Raw genomic sequence first — 26,618 nt, forward strand, 5'->3', positions numbered from 1 at the left:
GCAGCCATGGAGCCCCCACATCAAGGTCGGTCTGATAGCTGTTGCTGTGTCTTTATCACAAGGCGAATGTTGCTAGTTTCGGTTAGGGCAATGCTTTCCCATGGTCGGGACTTTCCAGAGGAGTTGAGAATGTTGTAAACAACAAGATGGCGCTGAGGACTGCGTGGTGAGCCTGCCTGCTGCGTGACACCTCATCTGATTGGCCTGAGGACGCATGCACACTGCGTGAACAGGCAGCGGATTGGAGTGTTCCGTGCATGGACTTGAGCTCGCTTGCAATTGGCCAGATTTTGCATATAAGCTGTGTGCTGAGGAAGGAGGGGGCTTTTCTGTCCACTCTCCTCACTTCATTTTTTCTCTGTCACTGTTATTTTCTCATTAGAAGTCTACTGAAGACCGACAAGCTGCGAACAGTGTAGTTCCTTTGCGGGCAAGGGAGCGGCAAGTGGTTCCATGACTCGGATTCGGACCACTTTCTACATGCAGGAATAGGTAAGGAACAAAAGGTAAGCATGCGTGTACACGGAAATCCAGCTGGGGAAAGAATAGAAACCACGGTTCCATCGAGGAAAGACGGGGAAATTAAGCACCAGAAAAAAGGGTAAAGGAATCCCTTAAAAGGCGGGAGTACAAAGTGTTCAGAAATGCCAGGAAATAGGCGGAAACTTCCTTTTTACCTCCAAATGGACAATACTCGGAAACTTCCTTTTTACCTCCAAATGGACAATACTCTGTCCACCACTAGGTTGCGCATGCTGTTGAGCTGCTTGTTAAAAGCTGCGGGGACGCCCGTTAAGGCGGCTACAGTATGAGCATTTACTAGGGCCGTTGCCAAGACGTCACCATGGTTTGTGGAAGGTGGCCAATTAGATGAGCAACAGTGGCGGAGAGTAGGGAGACAGTTGAGAGCAGCTGGAGAGCCGGTAGAAATACTTAGATTATGGCAACTCATTGAACAGACACTTCAGGACCCCACTGAGAGCATAGGGCTTTTACTTGATGAAGGATGTGAGCTCCTAGAAAAGGTTCAGGAGGAGTCTTGGCATGATAGTCAATCTAGTGACTGTGGCAGTCAGTGGGACAGAAAACAGATGGACAAAGGTCCCTGTAGGGATGAGCCACTGGATGAGACAAAGAAAAATTCAGGGAAGGACCATCCCGCATCGAGTGCGCCCCTGCGCTCAAGGGGGGCATCTCATTTATATCCCAGTTTGACTAGGCTAACAAATTTGTCCTTAGAGGATGAACCGCCGCTGCAGTATCGTCCATTGACTCTCCCTAAATCAGCCCCCAGAAAAAAAGGAAAAAAAAAAGGCTATAAAGACTCCATTACAGATACAGGGAATAGGGTTAAACAAGGTGAGCCATAGAACGGTTCATTAATGCTATAAAAATAGTCCTTGGTGAGCAAAAGGAGTCGTGAATGAGCAACATTGGGATTTACTCGAAAAAAAACTTAAATGTGCATTTAAAGAAACAAAGCAAGCCATGACAAAGGCTGTGAAAACTTTGTTGCAGATATAGAGAATAGGGTTAAAGAAACAAACCGTACAGCAGTTTATCAGTGCTGTTGAAACAAGGGTTAAAGAAACAAACCGTACAGCAGTTTATCAGTGCTGTTGAAACAATTAGTCCTTGGTTTTCTGAAGAGGGTGTGGTGGATAAGAAACACTGGGAGTAAAAAATATAAATCAGTGTACACTGGACAGCTCTCACCTTGCATTTAAATATTTCATTTAAAGTAAATGTTCTCTGTTATAAAGTTAATATTACTATGTGAAATGAGAAATTGTGGTAACAAAGTGTCTGGACTACCCATTCTGTTTTTGTTTTATGTACTAACTCTACCCCTATTATTGATAGGAATGCTTGAGCAGATTATGCTTGGTTTGCTTTACAAAAAAAATGCTCCAGTCATGACTGGAGCATAGGGAGATTACTGATGCCATAGACAGGAGTGTCAATTGGTAAAGTCAACAACAGGAGTCACTGTGCACTTACTCCTCATGTAGGATCTCTGTCCTTAATGTGCTGTGCATTGAGATTTAATGCTATAACGAGTACTCAAACAATATATTTCACTTTGTGTTTCTATGGGGGTGCAAACTGTTGAAATCTTTACTTAATGTACACTAAACTGATCTTCTGTAAAAAAAAAAATATCAACTCCCAACTTGACTCTCACTGGGATTAAACATGACAATAGGTCGGATCTGATTTCATCATCATTTAAAAAAAATCATCTATTATTTTTCACTTTATGTTTCTGTGTGGGAGCAAACTGTTGAAATCCTTACTTAATGTATACTAAGCTGATCTTCTGTATATTAAGATAATCAAAAATGAATCTTGATGTGAATGGAAGGGGAGAGGGAGTGGGAAAGGGGAGGGTGCTGGGTGGGAGGGACAGTATGGGGGGAAGCCATTGTAACCCATAAATCGTACTTTGGAAATTTATATTCATTAAATAAAAGTTAAAAAAAAAGTAAGTCAAATATGCCGCAAGTAGTTAAAATTCCATAAACCTGCAAAAATGTAATAATTACAGATAATAAGAGGCTAGTTCCCTCAGATATGTTTCAATTTATCCTTAAAACATATTGAATATTATTGTGTTTGATTGCTGGATGTATACTTGCATAAAAAATTTGTATTATATTCTTATGATGTGTTAATTATGCCTATACCTTGGTGCAACTCTAGGGCCAAATGTAAGGACAGATTTTTGGGATGGAGAGGCTTGTGTCTTTGGCTCTGATAAACAAGTAACTTGTCTGCCAGATGACCTTCTCCTGCTCCTTGGGAGCCTGGCCAGCTCCCGGGGAGGGGGATAAAGGAATGTTTTCTGATAAACAGGTGGGCATTCTTCATGTCTTGGCTCTCTGGCCAAGATCCAGGACGGGACGCACTGCTTGCCTAACATCTTGGCAATGAGCCACCCTTGTCCTTGGGGGCTTTAAGGGGGAGCTGGAGCAAGCCTCTGCTGCTGCTGTTCCATCCCGGGGGAACACGCAGTCAAGCTGAACGTTAAACGTGCCCGTGATGATTACTAATGATGTTTAATTCTCAGTATGGATCCTTTTCTGGTGCTGTGTGAAAATTGCCTAGTAATGCCCATAGTACTGTAAATTCTACAAAACATAAGTACAATGCAGATATGAATCGATTGGCTATTGTGGCTGAGGTGTTCTGTAACAGTCCCTTTAATAAAAAATTAACAAAATAAATTAATTAAAAAAACAGAACATTAAGGACCTGCCACTCTGCTTGGTATGTCACTACAAAAATCAACAAGGAGGGCTATGCCTGAAAAATGAGGATGCTATCAATGTGGGCAGCAGGGACATGTACAAATATTGTCCAAAAGTCAAACATCAAAAAAGCCCCTCCTCCTGGGATTTGCCCCTGGTGCTAAAGGGAAAGGCATTGGGCCAATAAATGTCACTCCAAAACTGATAAAAAAAGATAATTCCTTAAATAAATAAAGTTCAGAAAACTAAAAGCGGGGCTGGCCCCAGGCCCCATCCCAACAAATTTTGGGGGCCATGACATTTGTTCCTCAACAGAACACCCTAAATCCATCAATTTCCTCCACAGAGCCACAGAGGACTGGACCTCAGTGCCACCTCCTATACAGTATTGACCCCTGAGATGGGCCCACAAGGCCTCCCTACTGGGATTTTTGCTCCTTTGCCAGCTGGGTTTTTTGGTCTCCTACTGGGCAGAAGTAGTATAACTATGAAAGGGTTACAGGTTTTTCCTGGAGTTATAAACACTGACTTTACTGGTGAGATAAAAACTATGACTCAAGCCAATAATGTAACTTTAACTCCAGGATAATGCATTGCTCACTTGATTCTGTTCCCCTTCTCTTCAATTGGTAGGTCTTTTTTAAATAAAAGAGAAAATAACGGTTTTGGATCTTCTGATGATTATTGAATACAAGCCATAACTAAGGACCGACCCAAGTTTTTCTTAAAATTAAATAAAAAGTTATTCAGTGGTTTTTTAGATACTGGAGCTGGTACCTCTGTTATTTCAGCAGCAAGCTGGCCCACAAATTGGAAAAAAAAATTACCATAACTCAATTGCAAGGTATTGGTTGGAGTCAAAGATTAACACAAAGTTCCATATTGCTACAATGGGAGAATAAAACAGGTAATGCTGGAGCCTATCGCCCATATATTTTGGCTGCATTACTTGTTAATCTATGGAGACATGATATTCTAACTCAAGTGGGGGCTTTAATGCATAGTCCAAATAAGACTGTTACCATTAACATACTTCAACAAGGTCATTTGCCAGGTAAGGGTTTAGGCAAACAACAACAAAGCATCACATCTCCAGTTACTTTAACTGTCAATCATGACCAGAGAGGTTTGGGTTTCCTTTGATGGCTACTGGTCAGCCTGTGCCCCATGCAAAAAATAAAATAAAATAAAAATCAGATAATTCCGTGTGGGTGGATCAGTGGCCTTTACTACAGGAAAAGATAAATGCTGCACAGATATTGGTGGAAGAACAATTAACAGCAGGACATATAGTTCCTTCTAATTCTCCTTGGAATAGTCCTATTTTTGTTATCAGAAAGAAATCTGGGAGATAGCAATTGCTTCAAGGCCTTAGGGCTGTTAATGCTACTGTGGAAATTATGGGGGCTTTACAACCAGGTTTACCATTGCCTACTGCAATTCCAAAGGACTCTTATATTGCAATAATAGATTTAAAAAATATTTTTATACTATACCTTTACATTCAAAAGATTGTCCCCAATTTGCTTTCAGTGTTCCATCAGTAAATTTTAAAAAACCTATACAAAAATGCCAATAAAGGATCTTACCTCAAAAAATGGCTAATAGCCCTACTTTGTGCCAACAACTCATTGATGCTGCTCTTCAGAAAATTTGCAAAAAATATAGCAATTTATATATTATACACTATATAAATGATATTTTGATAGCTGGACCTGAGGAATTTTTGGTGATACAGTAATAAGAGAGCAATTATCTGTTTTTGGTCTTATCATAGCCCCTAAAAATACAACTTCAATATCCTTATCAATATCTAGGCTTCCAATTGTACCCATGAAAAATACTTCCATAAAAAGTCACCTTACAATTGGATTCTTTACAGACTTTAAATAAGTTTCAAAAACTTCTAGGGAATATTAACTGGCTCTCTGTACATCTCCACCTCACAACAGGAGACCTTAAACCTTTATTCAATATCCTAAAAGGAGGTCAAGCTTCTATAATTTGTGATGGTCACCGTATGGTTATTAACACCTCTTTTTCATCTCTACAGTTAGTTAAATTAGCTACTGTTACACTTGCATTGCAGTCTACTTTGGATGTAGCAGTTAACATACACACCAATAGCAAATATGTGTTCCTATCAGTGCCTCAATTGGACACTTGTTCATTCCTTCCTAAATCCTCAACTGCTTCTCCTTCATTTTCTCCCATTTGCACTGTCATTCGACAACATACCTGCCCTTTCTTTATAGGTCATATTCGAACACATTCCAATCTTCCTGGACCATTGGTAGAGGACAATCGTTTGGCAGATTCTGCTCTATGCATATATTCTATTGATACAGCAACAAAAGATCACGTTTTACATCATTTAAATGCTCATACATTACGCTTAAAACATAGTATTACTCAAGAACAAACTCGACAAATTGTAAAATTCTGTTCTACTTGCTCCATCCAGTTACCAGTACCTATTCCTCGTGATTTATTCCCCCAATCAACTATGGCAAATGGATATCACCCACTTCATAGAATTTGGTAAACAAAAATATATACATGTGTCCACTGATACTTGTTTTAAATTTATTTTTGCTTCCTTACATACAGGTGAAGCTACAAGACATGTTATTGCCTGTTGCTTACAAGCTTTTGCTTCCCTAGGAACTCCAAAGCAGATTAAAACAGATAATGGACCTGCTTATATTTCTGCCTCTTTTAGAAATTTTTATGTAACTTTTTTTCTATCTCATGTTACTGACATTCCTTATAATCCTCAGGGTCAAGACATTATTATATATACACATAACACTTTAAAATAATATTTTAATAATATAAACAAAAGGGGGAGTTTAGGGTTCTTGCCCATTCTCCTTTGCCCATTCTCCTAACAAATGGCTCTCACGTGCTTTATTCATTTTAAATTTTCTCACATTGGATAAAGATGGTCGTTTTGCAGCCGATCAACAGTGGCATCCACAAACAGCTGGGGTAAGAACAATGGTAAAATGGAAGGATCCTATCACCAATCAATGGAATGGACCTGATCCAGTACCAGTATGGGACATGGGCTCTTAAGGGATGGGTATTTTTATGCAACCAGTTTTCTTTTTCATTGTTAGCCCCTAATGATTTTCACAACTGCTCATTGGGCCATGTGGCCCCGATACTAACATCTGTATTTCCAAAGGCATGACAGCGACGCTCATTACCTGAGAACTATGATGATGATGTCATCTTAATTGGAGACCTGCTTTCACCATGGCTATACAGCTAGTGGGAGTTCCTGGATTGGCTTATGGAAATAATCGTGGACTATGAAGGCTTACATGTTTGGTGACCAAAACAATCTTACTGCTACTGCACTATCCAATATAGCTGAAGAATTGAATCAAGTTCATTCAGGAGTACTCCTAAACCAAGCAGCTATCGATTATTTGCTGTTAAAAGATCATATAAGCTGTAAATCTGTTCCAGGGGAATGCTGTTTTAACATTACTAACAATGCCATATATAGAGTCTGTTATTGATAAACTTAAGAGTAAAATGCAACATATGTTTATTGCTAACCCACTAACATTTGAAGGGTTTCAATGGATTCATTGGTTATTAATGCGGGCTGGATTGCTACTGCTTTTCATACTTTGTATGGGATGTTTTCCGTGTGTTCTGCAATTTGTGCTATCTTCACTACAGTCTGTATGGACTGACATTCATCACTTAAAACTTCGTACCAAACCTCCTTTGTAATCAAAAATAATTAATATTTGGCTGTATGTTTCATCTCTCACCTAATGTTGGGCTAAAATGGTACTCAAAAATGGGTAAGACACTCCACATCCTGTACCTACCTAAGACAGGGCTCAAGTTAAAGAATGGGTCGCTATCGGTTGCTTGTTTGTCATGGTACTACTGGCCCTTGCCTTCATAGCCAGATGGATCAAAGCCTTAGCACTTCGTCAGCATTATACCAACGTGATAACCCAACAGGCTATACTGGCCACCTTGCGATCTCACCCCAATAAAGAAGTATGGCTTAGCATGATGGAGCAGTAGTCAAAGACGGGTAAACACTAATGGGCACTCCTAGCAACCTAAGACAGAGGGTAGGACAGGCTTCCTATTACCTCCATGATGGGTAAGCAGGTAGCGCGCCATTGGGTACCTAAGACAGGCACGTTTCCATGCCATTTAAATAATAAAGAAGGGGGAGATGTGGGGCTCCATGGGATGCGCAGCCATGGAGCCCCCACATCAAGGTCGGTCTGATAGCTGTTGCTGTGTCTTTATCACAAGGCGAATGTTGCTAGTTTCAGTTAGGGCAATGCTTTCCCATGGTCTGGACTTTCCAGAGGAGTTGAGAATGTTGTAAACAACAAGATGGCGCCGAGGACCACGAGGTGAGCCTGCCTGCTGCGTGACACCTCATCTGATTGGCCCAAGGACGCATGCGCACTGCGTGAACAGGCAGCGGATTGGAGTTTTCCGTGCATGGACTTGAGCCCACTTGCAATTGGCCAGATTTTGCATATAAGCTGTGTGCTGAGGAAGGAGGGGGCTTTTCTGTCCACTCTCCTCCCTTCATTCTTTCTCTGTCACTGTTATTTTCTCATTCAAAGTCTACTGAAGACCAATAAGCTGCAAACAGTGTCGTTCCTTTGCGGGCAAGGGAGCGGCATTAGGCTTTCTGGGTTTGTTCCTGAGAGAGGTCTCAGGTGTTTCACCCATTGCTGCTCTGTGAACTTCCCTCACCACACTCAGGAGCCCTCAGGAGGATTCTGGGACTCATTGGAAACTGGAAAGTGGTGAGTGTCAGAAACCAGTATTCTATAGTCACAGGAGGTGAGCTGGGCCAATAGCCAGGACCCTGGTGTCCTGTCCTGTGTCTAAAGGAAAAGGGTTTGTGTGAACCCTGGGGCTGCACAGCTTTCCAAATTGATGGTGATTACAGAATCCACATGGAGAAATGAACTTCCACATGTGATCTGATATCCTTTGGTTGAGAAACGAGGTCACTAGTTTACAATTCAGTCCTTGCAGCACAGCTCTTCCTAGGTTCTGAGTCAGGTTTTGTTTGATGCTAATAACAGAATAGTACAGACTCAGTAATTTAGAAAGAAATGGTATTTGTCTCATGGTTTGGGTCCAAGGTCAGAGGGCAGTATCTGTTGATGGTCATCTTGTTGGCAGAGGTTTGGGTGGCACAGAGACCATATGACCAAATAATGAAATTGCAAGAGGTTCAAATATGAAGTAGTTTCTATAGCACACACCTGGGAATAAGCAGTCACTCAATAATCACATGAATTGATTTAGCCTAATCGCTTCATTAGGGTCCCAACTGTTCCCAATGATTAATCTCTCCTAATTGGTATTAACTGCCTTCACACCCTTGTGTGGAGAGTAAAATCTTTGTAAAGGCCAATCATTCTTCACTCTCCAACCCCAAGCTAACTGGTGTGAGAACTGAAAATCAAATAAACTGTTGAACACACAGTAGTTTCATTATGCATCCAAATTTGGTTTAGTCAAATGATAGCTTGTAGCATTTGAGAATATCTCAGAATATCAGATTCTGCTGGCTATAAAATGGTTTATAAATTTGAGAGTTCATTTGTGACTGGTAAAAGAAAAAAAAATTCTTTTCTCCTCAATTCCTGTACCTTTGATTTTAAGACTCAGATATTTCATGGGCAATATGAGTGGCTATGATTCTGTCTAATACACAAATTTCAGGCCATAGCTAAGCTCATGCAAATAAGATAGCTTTAGAGGGGATCTCTGGATAACTTCATAATTTTGACTGGAGCCAGAAAATCAAATACATGCTTTTCATTGGTATATGCCTGGGATGTGTTGACGCTAAAATCTTAATCCATTATGTCTGCTAACTCTATATAATGGCAGAATTGAACTGTCGGTAAGTCATAGGTGTTATAGATGTGTTGTTTGATATTAAGCAAACAACACACATTTGGTGTTAGTGATCATGAAAATGACTGCACAGGTCACAGACTTAAACTGATTTTAAGTGTTTGATTTCTGGTGAGAATTAAGACCTTGGAGGAGGGAGCCAATGCAAACTGTTGGGAGGGAAAAGTAAAAAGTGTGGAACTCTCAGAATTAAATGTTCTGGCTGCTGAGGTTTGTCTTAGTTCCTGAGAGTGAATCCCCTTAGTCAGCATCTCCTGAGAGTGATCCCCAAAGTCTGGGAACCTGAGTTTGGTGTCCCTTGATACTGTGGGATAAATAGGTTGCTTCCTTTCAATTGCACTTAGTACACCAGCTTAGAAATTATGTGCATGATTTCATGTTAGACATATATACTCTTGCATAGATCCCTAATATACAGTAATAAAACCTGAAAGGAAGACAATTGTTGACATCTTTGTTTTCTGCTAAATTTGAATAAGAATGTTAAAATCCATAGAACTAATATTCAGGAAAATATAGGGGCCTTGGTCAGTTCAGGTATTTTCCCAATCTCTTCTACTTCTGCCCCCAAGAGGAAAGTCCTGGTTCTTTGATGTTTTTGTTTGCTTACTTTCTGTTTCTCTAAACCATGAGTTTTGCTAGCTTTGTTTGGTATTTGTGACAATATCCTTCTTGATTTTTGTTGCTCATCTGCTAATTCTTGGCCTTTTTTGTTACATCATGGCAAAATGCTGTCATGTTATAGATTGTGTATAGACTGTGCTTCTGTAGGAAATATTGATAGTTAAAATGGATTGTCTATCTTTTCTTCCATATATACTGATTTTTGTGCTTTTTCAACACTTGAAGTGACCTTATTTATTTATTTATTTATTTTCTCCATCTAGTGTTAGCTGATGTATCTGCACAATGACATATGGATAACTATTAATTACCCCTGGTTGGGTATTTATACCATTGTATTTATTTGTTCTGATAAACACTGGGCAATCCTTGCAGTTTTGTAAGCATTTTTCTTAAATATCCTGATGCTCTATCTATGAACACTGATATGAAACACTGTACTATCCTCATAGAAAATGATCTGCTCATCTCACTGTGTAACCCTTTTAAATTTTCTGACACAAATCCTGATTAACCTGAAGAGCATATTGCTTTTCCAAGCTTCAATGTAATGGTGTTATAATGGACCATGTTTCTGCATATTTTCTATTTAATCACTTTTATATCTTCATTCTATTTTACTTTTGAAATCTGTACATATGTATCTTAAGTTCACAAAAATGTAATGTATAGCACATAAAATTGGTTTGGAACACTATTTCTTTGGAAGCTCAGATATCTTATAAAAGAATGTTCTCAACTCTTTACTCCTATTGTTTATATAATTTCTGTCATTATTTTTAATGATCAGAAACTGTAACAACACTGTTCATTGTTAAGCTTTTATTAAAATGATAATATTATCTGTTAGGTTACATTGGAATAAAGAATACAAATATTTTGCTATACCTCCATTTGCTTTCAGCCTTTTCTTTACTTGGATGACTTCCAAGACTATGTTGCTCTTTATGTCTGATGAATTATTTTCTAATTTACTTGATAGAAAACAAGAGACAATGAATGAGAGAAAGAGCTCCTATTCACAAGTTCACTTTGCAAATGCTCACATCTTCCAGGGAGGGATCAGATCTAAACCTGAGAGCAGGTAACTCACTTCAGGTTTTCCATGTGGGTGGCACAAACCACATGTCTTGAGACATCATCATGACTTCCCAGGGTCTGCTTTAATTGGAAGCTGGAGTTAGGATCAGAATCAGGAAATGCACCCGGGTCCTCAATTGTGGAATACAGTTTTACTAAACTTAACAGTTACCCTAAGCCTTTTTTTAAACTGAAATACATGGATGCAAGTTTGAACATCATGCCTGTAATTTGACAACAGTATTAAGAATGAATAAAACAGTATAAAGGGATGGGGTCATGAGCAGTGAGTTAAGCCATGACTTGGGATGCCCTCATCTCATATTTATCTTCCTCATTCAGGTCCTGGCCATTCCCCACTTCCATTCCAGATTCTTGCTACAATGTATCTGAGGGGCATTTGATGATGTCTTAAGTACTCATGTACCTTCTGCCTACATTGGAGATACAAAAAGTGTTCCTGGCTCCTAGATTAAACTGGAACCAGTCCCAGGTTTTGCAAACATTGACAAGTGAACTAGTGGATGGAAGATCTATCCACTACTGTCCCTCCTCCTTTCAAGTAAATAAATACATATTAAAACCTTACAACTATTCTTCCATTTAGGTTCAAGTTTAGCTTTGCAACAATGGCATTCATAGAATATCAGAAAGGCATGCAAGGGATGAGCAAAAAGTTCAATGGGAAAGGCAACCTTGATTTTTAGATTTTAAGATTATTCAAATAATCCTTAGCAGGACTGGAGATTATTGCCTTATTACTTTCTTATGCTTTGTAAATGATGTAGTTTGGTTAATCACATATTGCAGACAGTTCATTGACAGAATATAGAGACATTTCTGATTTTTAAAATTTTGCTCAGTCTTTGATTAACACTACTTTTATGTTATCACAGGATACAGTGCAACATTTGAGTACGCACACAACATAATTTAATCTATCTAGAAAATGAGGATTTTCCTTGCTTATTTTGTGTTTAAGGCCTACAAGCTCCTCCATAACAATTTCTTATACAGTGTATCTTATCATGAACTAAAGTCACAACACTGTATTATGGAACACTGCCAGTGGTTCGTTCTTTCTAACTCTGTTTCTATATCTGTTATCGTACCACCCAGTATCTTCAGTAATGAATCTTCCCATCCTAATTAAAAACATTTATATTTATATCCACCATTTTTTAGAAACCCATATATCAGAGAACATGTGAAATTTACTTCTTCCTATGCCAGTCTTACTTCACTTAAGGATCTCCAGTTCCACCCATTTTGAAGCAAATAATATTTCAATCCTTTTTAATCACTGAATCAGGACTGGAAAACCTGTAACACATTGATAGATTCCTAGGTTGGTTCCAAATATTTACTACTATGAATACTGCTGTAGTCAAAACAGGAAGCAGAAATCTCTTTTGCATGCAGATTGAATTTCCTTCTGATACATACACAATGGTTGGAGAGGTTTATCCCTTCTCATTTTTTGAGGGATGGCCATACTAAGTCTTCATAATGCTCAGGCTAACTTGCATTCTCATCAATATCTTATATTTTAAAATATTTATTTATTTGAAAGTCATAGTTACAGATAGAAAGAGAGAGATCTTCCCTCCACTGGTTCACTCCCCAAATGGCTGCAATGGCTAGAGCTGGGCCAAAACAAAGCCAGGAACCAGAAGCTTCCTCCTGGGTCTCCCATGTGGGAGCAGAGGCCTAAAGACTTGGGCCACCTTCCACTGATTTCCCAGGCCACAGAAGAGAGTTGGATCAGAAGTGGAGCAGCTGGGACTCAAGTCCCCATATGGGATTTTGGCACTGCAGGTGGCGGCTTTAATTGCTACACAACAGTGCAGGCTCCAATAACATATTAAAGTTTTCTTTTCTTCATACCCTGCTAGCATTTGTTAGGTGACACCTAGTGTGTTTTGATTTGCATTTTCCTATATAATAATTATATTGCATTTTTCCCATTTTTGTTGACCATGGGTATTTCTTCTTTACAGAAATGCCTGTTCAGATCCTTTCCCAATTCTTAGATATATTTGTGCATAATTTCAGCAGTTTCATATGTATTCTGAATTTCAGTTCTTCCTGAAATGCAGAATTGGCAAATACGTTATCCCAGTCTACTGGGGTATTAAAATAATTTTATTCATATAAGGTGAACAAATTTCATGTATTTCATATACACAGACTTAAGAGCATAATATTTCCCACCCTAACCTCCCTCTTGCCCATGCTCCGACCCTCTGTCCTCCTTCCTCTCTTATTTTTTCTTTTTATATCCATAATTGCATAATTTCAATTTATTTTATAATCACAAGCTGAACTCTGCACCAAATAAAGAATTGAATGGAACAAGTAGAAAAATCACTGCTTATCAAGAGTACAGACAAGGATTGTAAGCAATAACCAAAACTCAACATTGCATTTTTGTGCTTTGTTTCTTTGTGCTTTGTTTATTTGTTTATTTTGTGCTGGTTTATTTGACTGAGAATAATGGCTTCCATATGCATATACTTTGTTGTAAAAGACAAGATCTTATTAATTTATATAGCTGAGTAGTTTTGCATAGTGTATATATACCACATTTTCTTTAACCATTATTCAGTTGATGAATCTCTTGGTTGATGTCAGATCTTAGCTATTGATCTGCAATAAACATAAGGTGCAGACAGGTCTTCCTTATGCTGATTTCATTCCATTTGGGTAAATTTTTATGAGTGGGATGGCTGTGTATATGGTAGAACAATTTTCAGATTACTGAAAAATTACCAGACTGTGTTCCATAATGGTTGTACTCTTTTGCAATTTAACCAGCAGTGGATTATAGTATTTTACCACCCATATATTTGCTAACATTTATTGTTTTATAATGTTTGAAAGATAGCCACTCTAATTGGGGTGAGGTTTCACCCTCATCATCCTTTTGGTTTGCATTTCCTGTTGGCTAATGATCCTGAGCATTTTTAAATGTTTCTGTTGACCATTTGAATGTCATCCTTCAAAAATGTCTGTTTTGTCCTTTGCCCATTGCTTGACAGGATTTTTGTTGTTTTTGCTGTTCTGGATTACTTGAACTTTTTGTAGATTCTGGGTATCAGACCTTTAACCATTGCAAGATTTGCAAATATTTTTTCCTGTTCTCTTGGATGCCTCTACAATATATTGAGCAATTCCTTTGCAGTGCATAAGCATCTTAGCTTAATGCAATCCTATTTGTTTATTTTTGCTTTGATTGCCTATCATTCTGGGGTATTTTACAAGAATTCCGTGTGTATGCCAATGTCTTGCTGAGTCTCCCAATATTTTCATCTAGTAATTTGATGTTATCAGGTTATTGTTTTATATCATTGATCCATCTATAGTTCATTTCTGTATAAATTGTAAGGTGGTGGTCTTGTTTCATACTTCTACATGCAGAATCCAAGTTTTCCAGTAACATTTGTTGAAGAGTACCTTTTTTTCAGGCATTGATTTTGGCTCCTTTGTCAAAGATCGGTTGGTTGTACACGAGTGTATTAAGTTCTGGAATTTCTACTCTAGTCCATTGGTCTACATGTCTATTTTTGTGCCAGTATTAGGCTTTTTTGATTCTAACTGACCTGTAGTTGTCATGAAATCTGATATTGCGATGACTCTGGCTTTGTTTTATTCTTTAAGTTTGCTCTAGCTATTCAGGATCTCTTGGGCTTCCATATGAATTTTAGCATCAATTTTTCTATCTTTCTTTTTCAGAAGAATGTCGTTACTATTTTGATTGGGATCATATTGAACATGTAAATTGCTTTCAGTAGTATGGACATTTTGATTCTATTAATTCTTCTAATCCATGAACATGACAGATATTTCCATTTTTATGTTCTCCTATTTATTTTAAAAATGTTTTGTAATTATCATTGTAGAGATATTTGACCTCTTTATTTAAATTTATTCCAATTTGGCTATTGTGAATTGAACTGATCTTGCATGTCCTTCTCAGCCATAGCATTTTTTTATGCAAATGCTATTGAATTTTGTGTATTGATTTTATCTTGCAAATTTACCAACCTCTCTTGAGTTCCAATAGTCTCTTGGTGGAGTCTTTTGGCTTCCCTATATATAAAATCATATCTTCTATCAACAGAAATAATTTGACTTCAACGTTTCCAATTTGTATCCCTTTGCTTGGATTTTGCTTGCTGGTGGCTCTCAGTAAGCCTTCTAGAACTATATTGAATAGCAATTATGGGGGTGAGCATCCTTGTAGATCTTAGTGGAAATGCTTCCAATTTACCCACACAATTTGATGGTGGCTCTGTATTTGTCATAAACTACCTTGAATGTGTTCATGAATATTCCTTCTATTCCCAGTTCAAGGTTTTTATCAAGGACATATTTTATCTAGTGCATTCCCACTTGGTCTGGGTGAATTATATTTTTAATGTGTTGTTATGTTTGATTAGCAAGTATTTTGAGGATTGTTTGCATCTGTATTTATCAAATATATTGGTCTTAGTTTGCTTTGTACATATACCTGGTTTTAGAATTAAAGTGATGCTGGTTTTATAGGAGTTAAGAGGGGTTTTATCTTCACTCTGATGATTGTCTTCTTTGTTGTGAATTATCTTGTTAGTTTGATATAAGGTTTCTCTATTAGTTTTTTATTGCCTGTTCTTAGGGTATCTTATCAAGAAGCCATTGCTTATGTCAATGTCTTATAGTTTTCTCTATATTTTGTAAGTTTCAGTTCTTACATTTACATCCATGACTCACTTTCAGTTGACTTTGTATAGGAAAAGAGGGGTGGTCATCTGGGTTTAGTCATGTCCATATGGATATCCTGTTGCCTCTGGACAATTTACTGAATAGACTATACCTTTTCCAGTGTATTTTTGTTAGCTTTGTAAAAGATCCATTGTCTGTATGTATCTGTATTTCTTTTTGGGAGCCTCTATCCTCTTACACTGGTCTATTCATCAGTTTTTATGCCAGGGTTTACCATACATCTATGGTATGTATTGAACTCATTTGTTGTGACCCCAGACGTGTTCTGTTTCTCAAGAGTTACTTTTCTATGTGGAACTTTTTTTTAATATATGTGAAGATATGAGGTTTAGGTTTATTTTTCTAGATACATGATGAATTCCATTGATTTTGATGGAAAGCATATTGTATCTGTAAATTAACTTGGATAATATGGAAATATTAAAGTATTTCAATCTGTGAATATGAGCAGTCTTTTTGATCTCAGATTCTTTATCATGGCTTTAGAATTGTTGCTGTAGAGGCATTTTACATCACAAGTCAAATTTATCCAGGGTATTTTATTTCTTATTGTGAATTTAATTTCTTCTTTAATTTATTTTTTCAGTGGGTTCACAATAGTATTGGTATATAAAACTTATTCTGATTTTTTGTGCTTACTTTGTATCCTACAAATCTACCAGTCATTTACCAGTTCAGGTGGCCTGTTGTTGAACTCGTTGCATTTCCATATAAATAGAATAAAATCATCTGGAAAAATAAATAATTTCAATTTCTTCTTTTCTACATCTATGTCTTTTATTTCCTTACCTTTTCTTTTTGTTTTGCCTAGACCTTACATTGCAGTATTGAATATAAAAGTAAAAAATGTGCATCATTTTATGGTTCCAATTATAGGGTGAATGCTTTCATTTTGTTAGCATTCAATAGAATCTGGCTCAGGTTCCTCAAATGCAAGGGTTTTGTAATTGAAGTATATGCAATCTGTAAGTGTTCTGCTCAATTTACTTCTCATAAGTGAATGTATAATTTTATACAAAATGTTTTCTGCATCTAGTTTATTATACTGATGTTTATTTTTGATTGATGTGAATTATTGGAATTATGAATTACATTCATATTTTCCCGTTCCTGTATTACATCTGACTTGATTATGATATCTGACTATTTTATTTTATTTTATTTTATTTTATTTTTTTGGATTCCAAACTGGATTCAATTACTATCAAATTTTGCACCTATATTCTAATATAAATTCTATTAGGATGACAGTGTTGCATTATATTCAGCAGGGACTCTGCTGGGTAAGTTTTTATTTGAAAAAAGAGAATCAGAGATAAACAGAGATCTTGCATCTATCAGGTCACTTTAGGAAAAACTGGCCTTATATAATGAGTTTGGAAATGTTACCTCCCTAACAATTTGTATAATACTTTTCAAAAAAATTGGTGTTTTTTTTAATTTTGTAGATTTTAGCAATGATGACATTTGTTGTTGATCTTTCGTTTGAACACATTATTCCTCATTTAATGTTCTCAGTATTGCTCTATTCAGAGATGTTATTATTATTATAGAAAACTTTTTATAATTCCCTTAATTAAACTTAGGTTTATTTATTTATTTTTTAACTTTTATTTCATAAATATAAATGTCCAAAGTACATCTTTTGGATTATACTGGCTTCCCCCCCATAACCTCCCTCCCACCCGCAACCATCCCATCTCCCACTCCCTCTCCCATACCATTCACACCAAGATTCATTTTTTCAATTATTTTTATATACAGGAGATCAATTTAGTATATGCTAAGGAAAGATTTGAACAGCTTGCACATACACAGAAACACAAAGTATAGAGTACTGTTTTAGTAGTAGTTTTACCGTTAATTCACATAGTACAACACATTAAGGACAGAGAGCCTACATGGGGAGTAAGTGCACAGTGACTCCTGTTGTTGACTTAACAATTGACAATCTAATTTATGACGTCAGTAATCACCAGAGGCTCTTGTCATGAGCTGTCAAGGCTGTGGAAGTCTCTTGAGTTCATCACCTCTGATCTTATTTAGACAAGGCCATAGTAAAAGTGGAAGTTCTCTCCTCCCTTCAGAGAAAGGTACCTCCTTCTTTGATGGCCCCATTCTTTCCACTGGGATCTCACTCACAGAGATCTTTCAGTTAGGTCTTTTTTGCCAGAGTGTCTTGGCTTTCCATGCCTGAAATACTCTCATGGGATTTTAGCCATATCTAAAACCTTAAGGGCTGATTCTGAGGCCAGAGTTCTGTTTAGGACATCTGCCATTCTGAGTCACTTCCCATCTTAGGTTGTTCTCTCCTTTTTAATTCTGTCAGTCAGTATTATCAGATACTAGTCTTGTTTAGGTGATCTCTTTGACTCTCAATCCTGTCGTTATGATCAATTATGAATTGAAACTGATCACTTTGCCTAGTGAGCTGGCATTGCTACATGCCACCTTAATGGGATTGAATTGGAATCCCCTGGCATGTTTCTAACTCTACCACTAGGGGTATGTCTGATGAGCATGGGCCATACTGTACATCTCCCCCCTCTCTTATTTCCACTCTTATATTTAACAGAGATCACTTTTCAGTTAAATTTAAACACCTAAGAATAATTGCAAGTTAATTAACGAGTTCAACCAATGGCATTAAGTAGAACAAAAAATACTAAAAGGAACAAAATAGTAAGTTGTTCTTCAACAGTCAGGACAAGGGCTGATCAAGTCATTTTTTCTCATAGTGTACATTTCACTTCAACAGGTTTCCTCTTAGGTGCTCAGTCAGTTGTCACCGTGCAAGAACATATGATATTTGTCCCTTTGGGACTGGCTTATTTCACTCAGCATGATGTATTCCAGATTCCTCCATTTTGTTGCAAATGAACAGATTTCATTTCTTTACTGCTGTATAGTATTCTATAGAGTGCATAGCCCATAATTTCTTTATCCAGTCTTTTGTTGATGGGCATTTAGGTTGATTCCAGGTCTTAGCTATTGTGAATTGAGCTGCAATACACATTAAGATATAGACAGCTCTTTTATTTGCCAATTTAATTTCCTTTGGGTAAATTCCAAGGAATGGGATGGCTGGGTTGTATGGTAGGGTTATATTCAGGTTTCTGAGGAATCTCCAGGCAGACTTCCATAATGGATTTACCAGCTGGCCTCATATGATGAGTCTGGAAAAGTTACCTCTCTAACTTTTCAAAAGATTGGTGTTATTTTTTTAATTTTGTAGATTTTATTAATGAAGATATTTGTTGCTGATCTTTCATTTGAACACATTATTCCTGATTTAATGTTCTTACTCAGTATTGCTCTATTCAGATATGTTATAATTATAGAAAACTTTTATTTAATAAATATAAATTTCAAAAGTACAACCTTTGGATTATAGTGATTCTTTGCTCTATAACCACCCTTCTACCCACAAACCATCCCATCTCCTACTCCCTCTCCTATCCCATTCTTCATTAAGATTCATTTTAAATATCTTTATATACAGAAGATCAACTCTATACTAAGTAAAGATTTCAACAGGTTGCACCCACACAGAAAGACAAAGTATAAAGCATGGTTTGAGAACTAGTGATAGTGTTAATTCTCATAGTAAAAAAACATTAAGTACACAGGTCCCAATATAGGGAGCAAGTGCACAGTGACTCCTGTTGATGATTTAACAGTTCAGACTTTCATTTTTTTTTTTTTTGACAGGCAGAGTGGACAGTGAGAGAGACAGAGAGAGAAAGGTCTTCCCTTGCCGTTGGTTCACCCTCCAATGGCCGCCGCTGCAGCCGGCGCACCGCGCTGATCCGATGGCAGGAGCCAGGATCCAGGTGCTTCTCCTGGTCTCCCATGGGGTGCAGGGCCCAAGCACCTGGGCCATCCTCCACTGCACTCCCTGGCCATAGCAGAGAGCTGGCCTGGAAGAGGGGCAACCGGGACAGAATCCGGCGCCCCGACCGGGACTAGAACCCGGTGTGCCGGCGCCGCAAGGTGGAGGATTAGCCTATTGAGCCACGGCGCCGGCCGCAGACTTTCATTTATGATGTCAGTAATCATCTGAGGCTCTTTTCATGAGCTGCCAAGGCTATGGAAGCCTCTTGAGTTCACAAAGTCCAACATTATTTATACAAGGTCATAATCAAACTGGAAGTTCTCTCCTCCCTTCAGAGAAAGGTACCTCATTCCTTAATGTCTGCTTCTTTCTGCTGGAATCTCACTCACAGAGGTCTTTCTTTAAGGTCATTTTTGCCACATTTTGTCCTGTGTTTCCATGCCTGAACTACTCTCATGTGCTTTGTAGCCAGATCCAAATGCCTTAAGGTGTGATTCTGAGGCCAGAGTTCTGTTTACGGCATTTGTCATTCTAAGAGTCTGCTCTGTGACCTGCTTCCCATCCTGGATTGTTCTCTCCTTTTTAATTCTGCAATTATTAGCAGACACTGGTCTTATTTGTGTGCTCCCTTGACACTTAATCCTCTTTATGATCAGTTATGGACTTAAACTGATCACTTTAATTAGTAAGGTGGCATTGGCACATGCCAATTTTTAGTATTTTGAGTCCCATGGCAAGTTTTATGCTTTACCCTTAGGGGTAAATACCTGGGAGCATGTGCCAAACTGTATATCCCCTCCATCTCTTATTCCAACTCTTATTTTTTATTTCAATTTGATTTAAACACCTAAGAATAATTCTGTGTTAAGTAAAAAGTTCAACCAATGGTATTAAGTAGAAAAATAAAATATTAAAATGAATAAAATAGTAAGCTGTTCCTTGACAGTCATCACAAGGGCTGATCAAGTCACTGCTTCTCATAGTGTCAGTTTCACTTCTACAGTTTTCCTTTTAGATGCTCAGTTGTCACATATCAGGGAGAACATATGATTTTTGTCCCTTTGGAACTGGCTTATTTCACTCAGTATGATGTTTTCCAGATTCCTCCATTTTGTTGCAAATGACCAGATATCATTTATTTTACCACTGTGTAGTATTCTGTAGAATACATATCACTTAACTTCTTTATCCAGTCTTCTGTTGATGGGCATTTAGGTTGATTCCATGTCTTAGCCATTCTGAATTGCACTGCAATAAACATTGAGGTGTAGACAGCTCTTTTATTTGCCAATTTAATACTCCTTGGGTAAATTCCAAAGTATGGAATTGCTGGGTCATGTGGTAGGGATACATTCAGATTTATGAGGTATCTCCAAACTGTATCCATAGTGGCTTTACCAGTCTGCATTCCCACCAACAGTGGGTTATTGTGCCTTTGCCCCCACCACCTCACCATCATCTGTTGTTAGTTGATTTCTGTATGAAAGCCATTCTAACTGGAGTGAGGTGAAACCTCATTGTGGTTTTGCTTTGCATTTCCCTGATGGCTAGTGATCCTGAACATTTTTTCATGTGTCTGCTGGCCATTTGGATTTCCTCTTGAAAAATGTCTATTTAGGCTCTTGGCCCATCTCTTAAGTGGGTTGTTTGTTTTGCTGTTGTGAAGTTTCTTGATCTCTTTGTAGATTCTGGTTATTTTTTTTTTACAGGCAGAGTTAGACAGTGAGAGAGAGAGAGACAGAGAGAAAAGTCTTCATTTTCCGTTGGTTCACCCCCCAAATGGCTGCTACACTGGCGCACTGCGCCGATCCAAAGCAAGCAGCCAGATGCTCCCTCTGGTCCCCCATGTGGGTGCAGGGCCTAACCACTTGGGACATCCTTCACTGCCTTCCCAGGCCACAGCAGTGTCGCTCCCCCTCTTCGTGGAGGAACGACACAGGACCCTGCGCTGTTCTTTCGTCTGCTCGGCCCTCCCCGGGTTTGCTGCTGGTTCTTCCCGGGTTGGCTACTATCCCTTCCACCTCCGTGGAAGGGCAGTTCCCCCTGGCCACATTCCCCACTTCCACAGGGGAGCGGCACACCGCCGGCCGGCTTTCTCGGGGGCTGCACGGGTTCCCTTAGATGTTCCCCATAGATGTTCCTGGTGCATGCCGTCTCTCTCCTCCTTTATAGTCCTCCTCCGCCAATCCCAACTCGGCTGCCCACACGCCGAGTACGCTGCTCTCCAATCAGGAGCAAGTCCTACAGTTTATTAGTTGAACTGGAGGCAGCTGTGCGGAAACTGTTTACTTCTCTCCCAACGCCATGTTGTGGGAGAGCAGATGCATAGAATAAGTCTTAATTTCAGTAACTTAGTCCAGTCCGGATTGCTCCCCACAGATCCCCCTTTCTTTTTATTTTTTGGCGTTGATACGCGCCTGTCTTCGGTGTCCCGCGGCACACACTCTGCTCTACTTGCTAGAGTTGCCACAGGCTCTTACAAGTCCTATCAATCAGGAAAACCGAATCCGGGTCCTCTCTTCGCCATTGTGAGGAGGTTTTTAGGCGCTGATGCGTGCCTGTGTTCGGTGCCCTGCAGCGCATGCTCTGCTCTGCCCGCAGGGGCTTACAAAACCTATCAGGCAAACCGAATCCAAGCCTTCTCATTGCCGTATTGTGGGGGAGACTTATTAGTGTTGGTTCGTGCCTATCTTCGGTGACCTGCAGCTCATACTCTGGTCGAGCTGCTTGCTGGTGCTTACCGCCTTAATCAGGCAGACCGAATCCAAGCCTTCTAATTGCGGTATTGTGGGGAAGCCTTACTGATGTTAATTCGTGCCTGTCTTCAGTGACCTGCGGCGCATAAGCTGCTAGCCACCCAGGTGCTCATCGCCTCACTAATCGGGCAGACCGAATCCAAGCCTTCTAATTGCCATGTTGAGGGGAGGCCTTTCTATTTCTCTATTTCTCTATCTCCGGGCATTCCTATTTCTCCCATTTTACTTCTATCTTCCAGCATTCCTATTTTTCTCATCTTACTTCTAAACTTCTGTTTCTCTTATCTCCGCAGCTTCCCGGCGCCTCGCCCCGCCGGCGGGTTCCCGGCTCTGCGCGCACGCTCCGCGGTCTCCACGCACTTCGCGCCCGCACCACGGCCTCGCGCCAGCGTTCCCTATCTATTCACGCCCCGTGCTCTCTCTGCACGCGGCGGCTTCCGCGAGTAACACAGCGTAGCTTACGTGTCCGCCACTAGCATTCAATCTAAGTTCCCCGGGCTAGCCTGGCGAATTCAACCCAGCGTACGTCTCCGCCCCACGGTTTGGCTTCCCGTCCTTTGCTCCCCGGGCTAATCAGATGGATCCCAACCAGGCTCACGTTTCAGCTTCTGGTTTCAACTTTTCGCCCCCTATTCCCGGGCTAACTTGAGAACCCCAAAGTGGCTTCCGTTTCCGCCTTGGCCTGCCCCCCGCGGCTTCAATTTCCCTAACATTTTTCTCTACCCGGTATGTTTCCCCAAGCTTTCCTCCAACGATACTCCTCCCTCATTTCTCCTGGCCTCTCCCCACAGTCCGCATCCGAGTCTGTTTGTTCTAGCTTTCACTTTCGCTTTTGACCTTAGAGATTTCTCCCAGCTTCCCCCCGTAGTCCGTATCCGAGTCTATGCCTAGGCTTTCAATAGCTTCTTCCGGCTCCTTTTTCGTCCGGCTTTTCCCTAGGCTGTTTGCTAGTCTCTCCGATATTTTCCCTAGTTCTTCCCGTTTCTTCCCTCCTAAGTTTCCTATCCGTCCTAGGTTTCCTATCCGAGCTAGGTTTCCTATCCGAGTCACGGCACCATTATGTCGCTCCCCGTCTTCGTGGGGGAACGACACTAAGCCCTGCCTAGGCTTCATATCCGAGTCACGGCACCATTATGTCGCTCCCCCTCTTCGTGGAGGAACGACACAGGACCCTGCGCTGTTCTTTCGTCTGCTCGGCCCTCCCCGGGTTTGCTGCTGGTTCTTCCCGGGTTGGCTACTATCCCTTCCACCTCCGTGGAAGGGCAGTTCCCCCTGGCCACATTCCCCACTTCCACAGGGGAGCGGCACACCGCCGGCCGGCTTTCTCGGGGGCTGCACGGGTTCCCTTAGATGTTCCCCATAGATGTTCCTGGTGCATGCCGTCTCTCTCCTCCTTTATAGTCCTCCTCCGCCAATCCCAACTCGGCTGCCCACACGCCGAGTACGCTGCTCTCCAATCAGGAGCAAGTCCTACAGTTTATTAGTTGAACTGGAGGCAGCTGTGCGGAAGCTGTTTACTTCTCTCCCAACGCCATATTGTGGGAGAGCAGATGCATAGAATAAGTCTTAATTTCAGTAACTTAGTCCAGTCCGGATTGCTCCCCACACAGCAGGGAGCTGGACTGGAAGAGGAGCAACTGTGACAGTACCTGGCACCCCAACCAGGACTATAACCCAGGGTGCCAGCTCCACAGGCAGAAGATTAGCCAAGTGAGCTGTGGTGCCTGCCAGATTTTGGTTATTAATCCTTTATCAGTTGCATAATTTGCAAAGATTTTCTCCCATTTTTGTCAGTTACCTCTTCACTTTGATGACTTTTTTTTGGAAACAAGAAACTTTTCAATTTGATGTAATCCCTGTTGTTAATTTTGGCTTTGACTGCCTATGCCACTGGAGATTTTTCCAAGAAGTCTTCCCTGTGCCTATATCTTGCAGACTTTCTCCAATGTTCTGTAATAATTTTATGGTGTTGGGTCATAGATTTAGATCTTTAATCCATGTTGAGTGGATTTTTGTATAAAGTGTAACATAGGTGTCTTGCTTCATACTTCTGCATGTGGAAATCCTGTTTTCCCAACAATATTTGTTTAAAAGACTCTCCTTGCTCCAGAAATTGGTTTTAGCTCCTTGATCAAATATAAATTGGTTGTAGATGTTTGGATTGATTTCTGGTGTTCCTATTCTGTTCTATTGCCTATCCATCTGTTTCTGTACAGTACCATGCTGTTTTGATTATAATGGCCCTGTAGTATGTCTTGAAATCTGGTATTCTGATGCCTCCAGCTCTGTTTTCATTGTATAATACTCGTTTATCTATTTGAGGTCTCCTGTGCCTCAATATATGTTTCTATATGAATATCAGCATCATTTTTTCTAGATCTGATAAGAATATGTTTGATACTTTCATTGGTATCACATTGAATCTGTAAATTGCTTTTGGAGGAATGGACATTTTGATGATATTAATTCTTCCAATCAGTGAGCATGGAATATTTTTCCATTTTTTGGTATCCTCTTCTAGTTCTTTAAGATTTTGTAATTCTCATTATAGAAATATTTGACATCCTTGGTTAAGTTTTTTCCAAGTTATTTGTTTTTTTTTTCTGGTAGCTGTTGTGAATGGGATTGACCTTAGAAGTTATTTCTCAGTTCTGGCAGTGTCTGTATACAAAGGCTGTTGATTTTTATGTATTGATTTTATATCCTGCAACTTTGCCAAATTCGTCTATGAGTTCCAATAGTCTCTTAGTGGAGTTCTTTGGATACCTTAAATAGAGTCACGTTGTCTGCAAAGATGTATAGTTTGACATTTTCCTTCCCTTTTTGTACCCCTTGTAATTTCTTTTTCTTGACTAATGGCTTGGCTAGAACTTCTAGTGCTATATTGAATAGCAATGGTGAGATTTGGCATCCCTGTCTGGAACTGGGTCTCAGTGGAAACGCTTCCAACTATTCCGCATTCAATAGGTTGCTGGCTGCGGGTTTTTTCATAAATTGCCTTAATTATGTTGAGGAATGTTCCTTCTATACACAATTTGGTTAGAGTTTTCATCACAAAATGGTTTTGTAATTTATCAAATGCTTTCTCTGCATCTATTGAGATAATATATGATTTTTCTTCTGCAGTTTGTTAATGTGGTGTATCACATTGATTGATTTGTGAATGTTGAACCATCCCTGCATACAAGAATAAATCCCACTTGGTCAGCTTGGATGATCCTTCTAATTTGTTGTTGGATTATTTTGGCTTGAATTTTGTTGTGTATTTGTTGTATGTTCTTTAGAGAAATTGGTGTGTAATTCTCTTTCTCTGCTACATCTTTTTCAGGTTTAGGATTTAAGTGATACTGGCTTTGTAGAAAGAATTTGTGAGGATTCCCTCTCTTTCAATTGTTTTTGAATAGCTTGAGAAGAATCGGAGTTATTTCTTCAGTAAATGTCTGATAGAATTCAGAAGCGAATCTCTCTTGTCCTGGACTTTTCTCTGTTGGGGGGGCCTTTATTACTGATTCAGTTTCTGACTTTCTTATGGGTCTTTTTTTGGTTTTCTATGTTTCTTGCTTCAATTTTTGTAGGTTGCCTATGCCCAGGAATCTATCCATTCTTGACAGTTTTCCCTGATTGCTGGCATACAACTCTTGTAGTAATTCATAATGACTCTTGTTATTTCTGTGGTGTCTGTTGTTACATTTCCTTTTCATGTCTAATTTTATTGATTTGTGTCTTCTCTCTCCTTTATTTGGTTAGTTGTGCCAATGGTGAGTCAATTTTGTTTATTTTTTTTTTTTCAAAAAATCCTTTCAACATTTTGCTTCTCTTTTGTATTTCTTTTGGATTCAATTTTGTTGATTTTCTTCTCTGATATTAATTATTTCTCTTCTCCTACTAGATTTGGGTCTGGTTTGCTGTAGTTTTTCTAGATCTTTGAGATGCATTGATAGTTCATTTATTTGGTGCTTTTCCAATTTCTTGATGTAGGCACCTATTGCTATAAACTTTCCTCTTAACACTGCTTTTGCTGTATCCCATACGTTTTGATATGTTGTGTTGTTATCTTCATTTGCTTCCTGAGAGTTTTTGATTTCTCTTTTGATTTCTTCTATGACCCAGTGTTCATTCAGGAGCATGCTGACATTCTCCATGTGTTTACTTATGCTCTAGAGAATCCTGAGTTGCTGATTTCCAGCTTCATTCCATTGTGGTCTGAGATGTATGGTATGATTTTGATTTGTTTTAAATTTGCTGAGACTTGCTTTATGGCCTAATATGTGGTCTATCCTAGAGAAAGTCCCATGCACTAGTGAGAAGAATGTGTATTCTGTAACATTAGGATGAATATTTCTGTACATATCTCTTAGATCTGTTTGTTCTCTA

At 39.3% G+C, this 26,618-nt stretch overlaps 1 long non-coding RNA gene and 1 pseudogene across 1 annotated transcript in view; one reads left to right on the plus strand and one right to left on the minus strand.

Moving 5' to 3' along the window:
• LOC149121373 (transcription factor 7-like 1 pseudogene) overlaps positions 1 to 7,409 on the minus strand; it is a 65,290-nt pseudogene extending 57,881 nt beyond the window's left edge.
• Positions 7,410 to 7,458: 49 nt separating this feature from the next.
• The window catches only part of LOC149121374 (uncharacterized), a 115,590-nt gene continuing 96,430 nt past the window's right edge, over positions 7,459 to 26,618 (plus strand). Inside the window, exon 1 of the long non-coding RNA XR_016223772.1 lies at positions 7,459 to 8,056. This is a non-coding gene — a long non-coding RNA (uncharacterized LOC149121374). The remainder of the gene's footprint in view (positions 8,057 to 26,618) is intronic.

Source organism: Oryctolagus cuniculus, chromosome 17, assembly GCF_051225735.1.
Source record: "Oryctolagus cuniculus isolate XC-2025 breed Fujian yellow rabbit chromosome 17, ASM5122573v1, whole genome shotgun sequence".
Lineage (NCBI taxonomy): Eukaryota > Metazoa > Chordata > Mammalia > Lagomorpha > Leporidae > Oryctolagus > Oryctolagus cuniculus.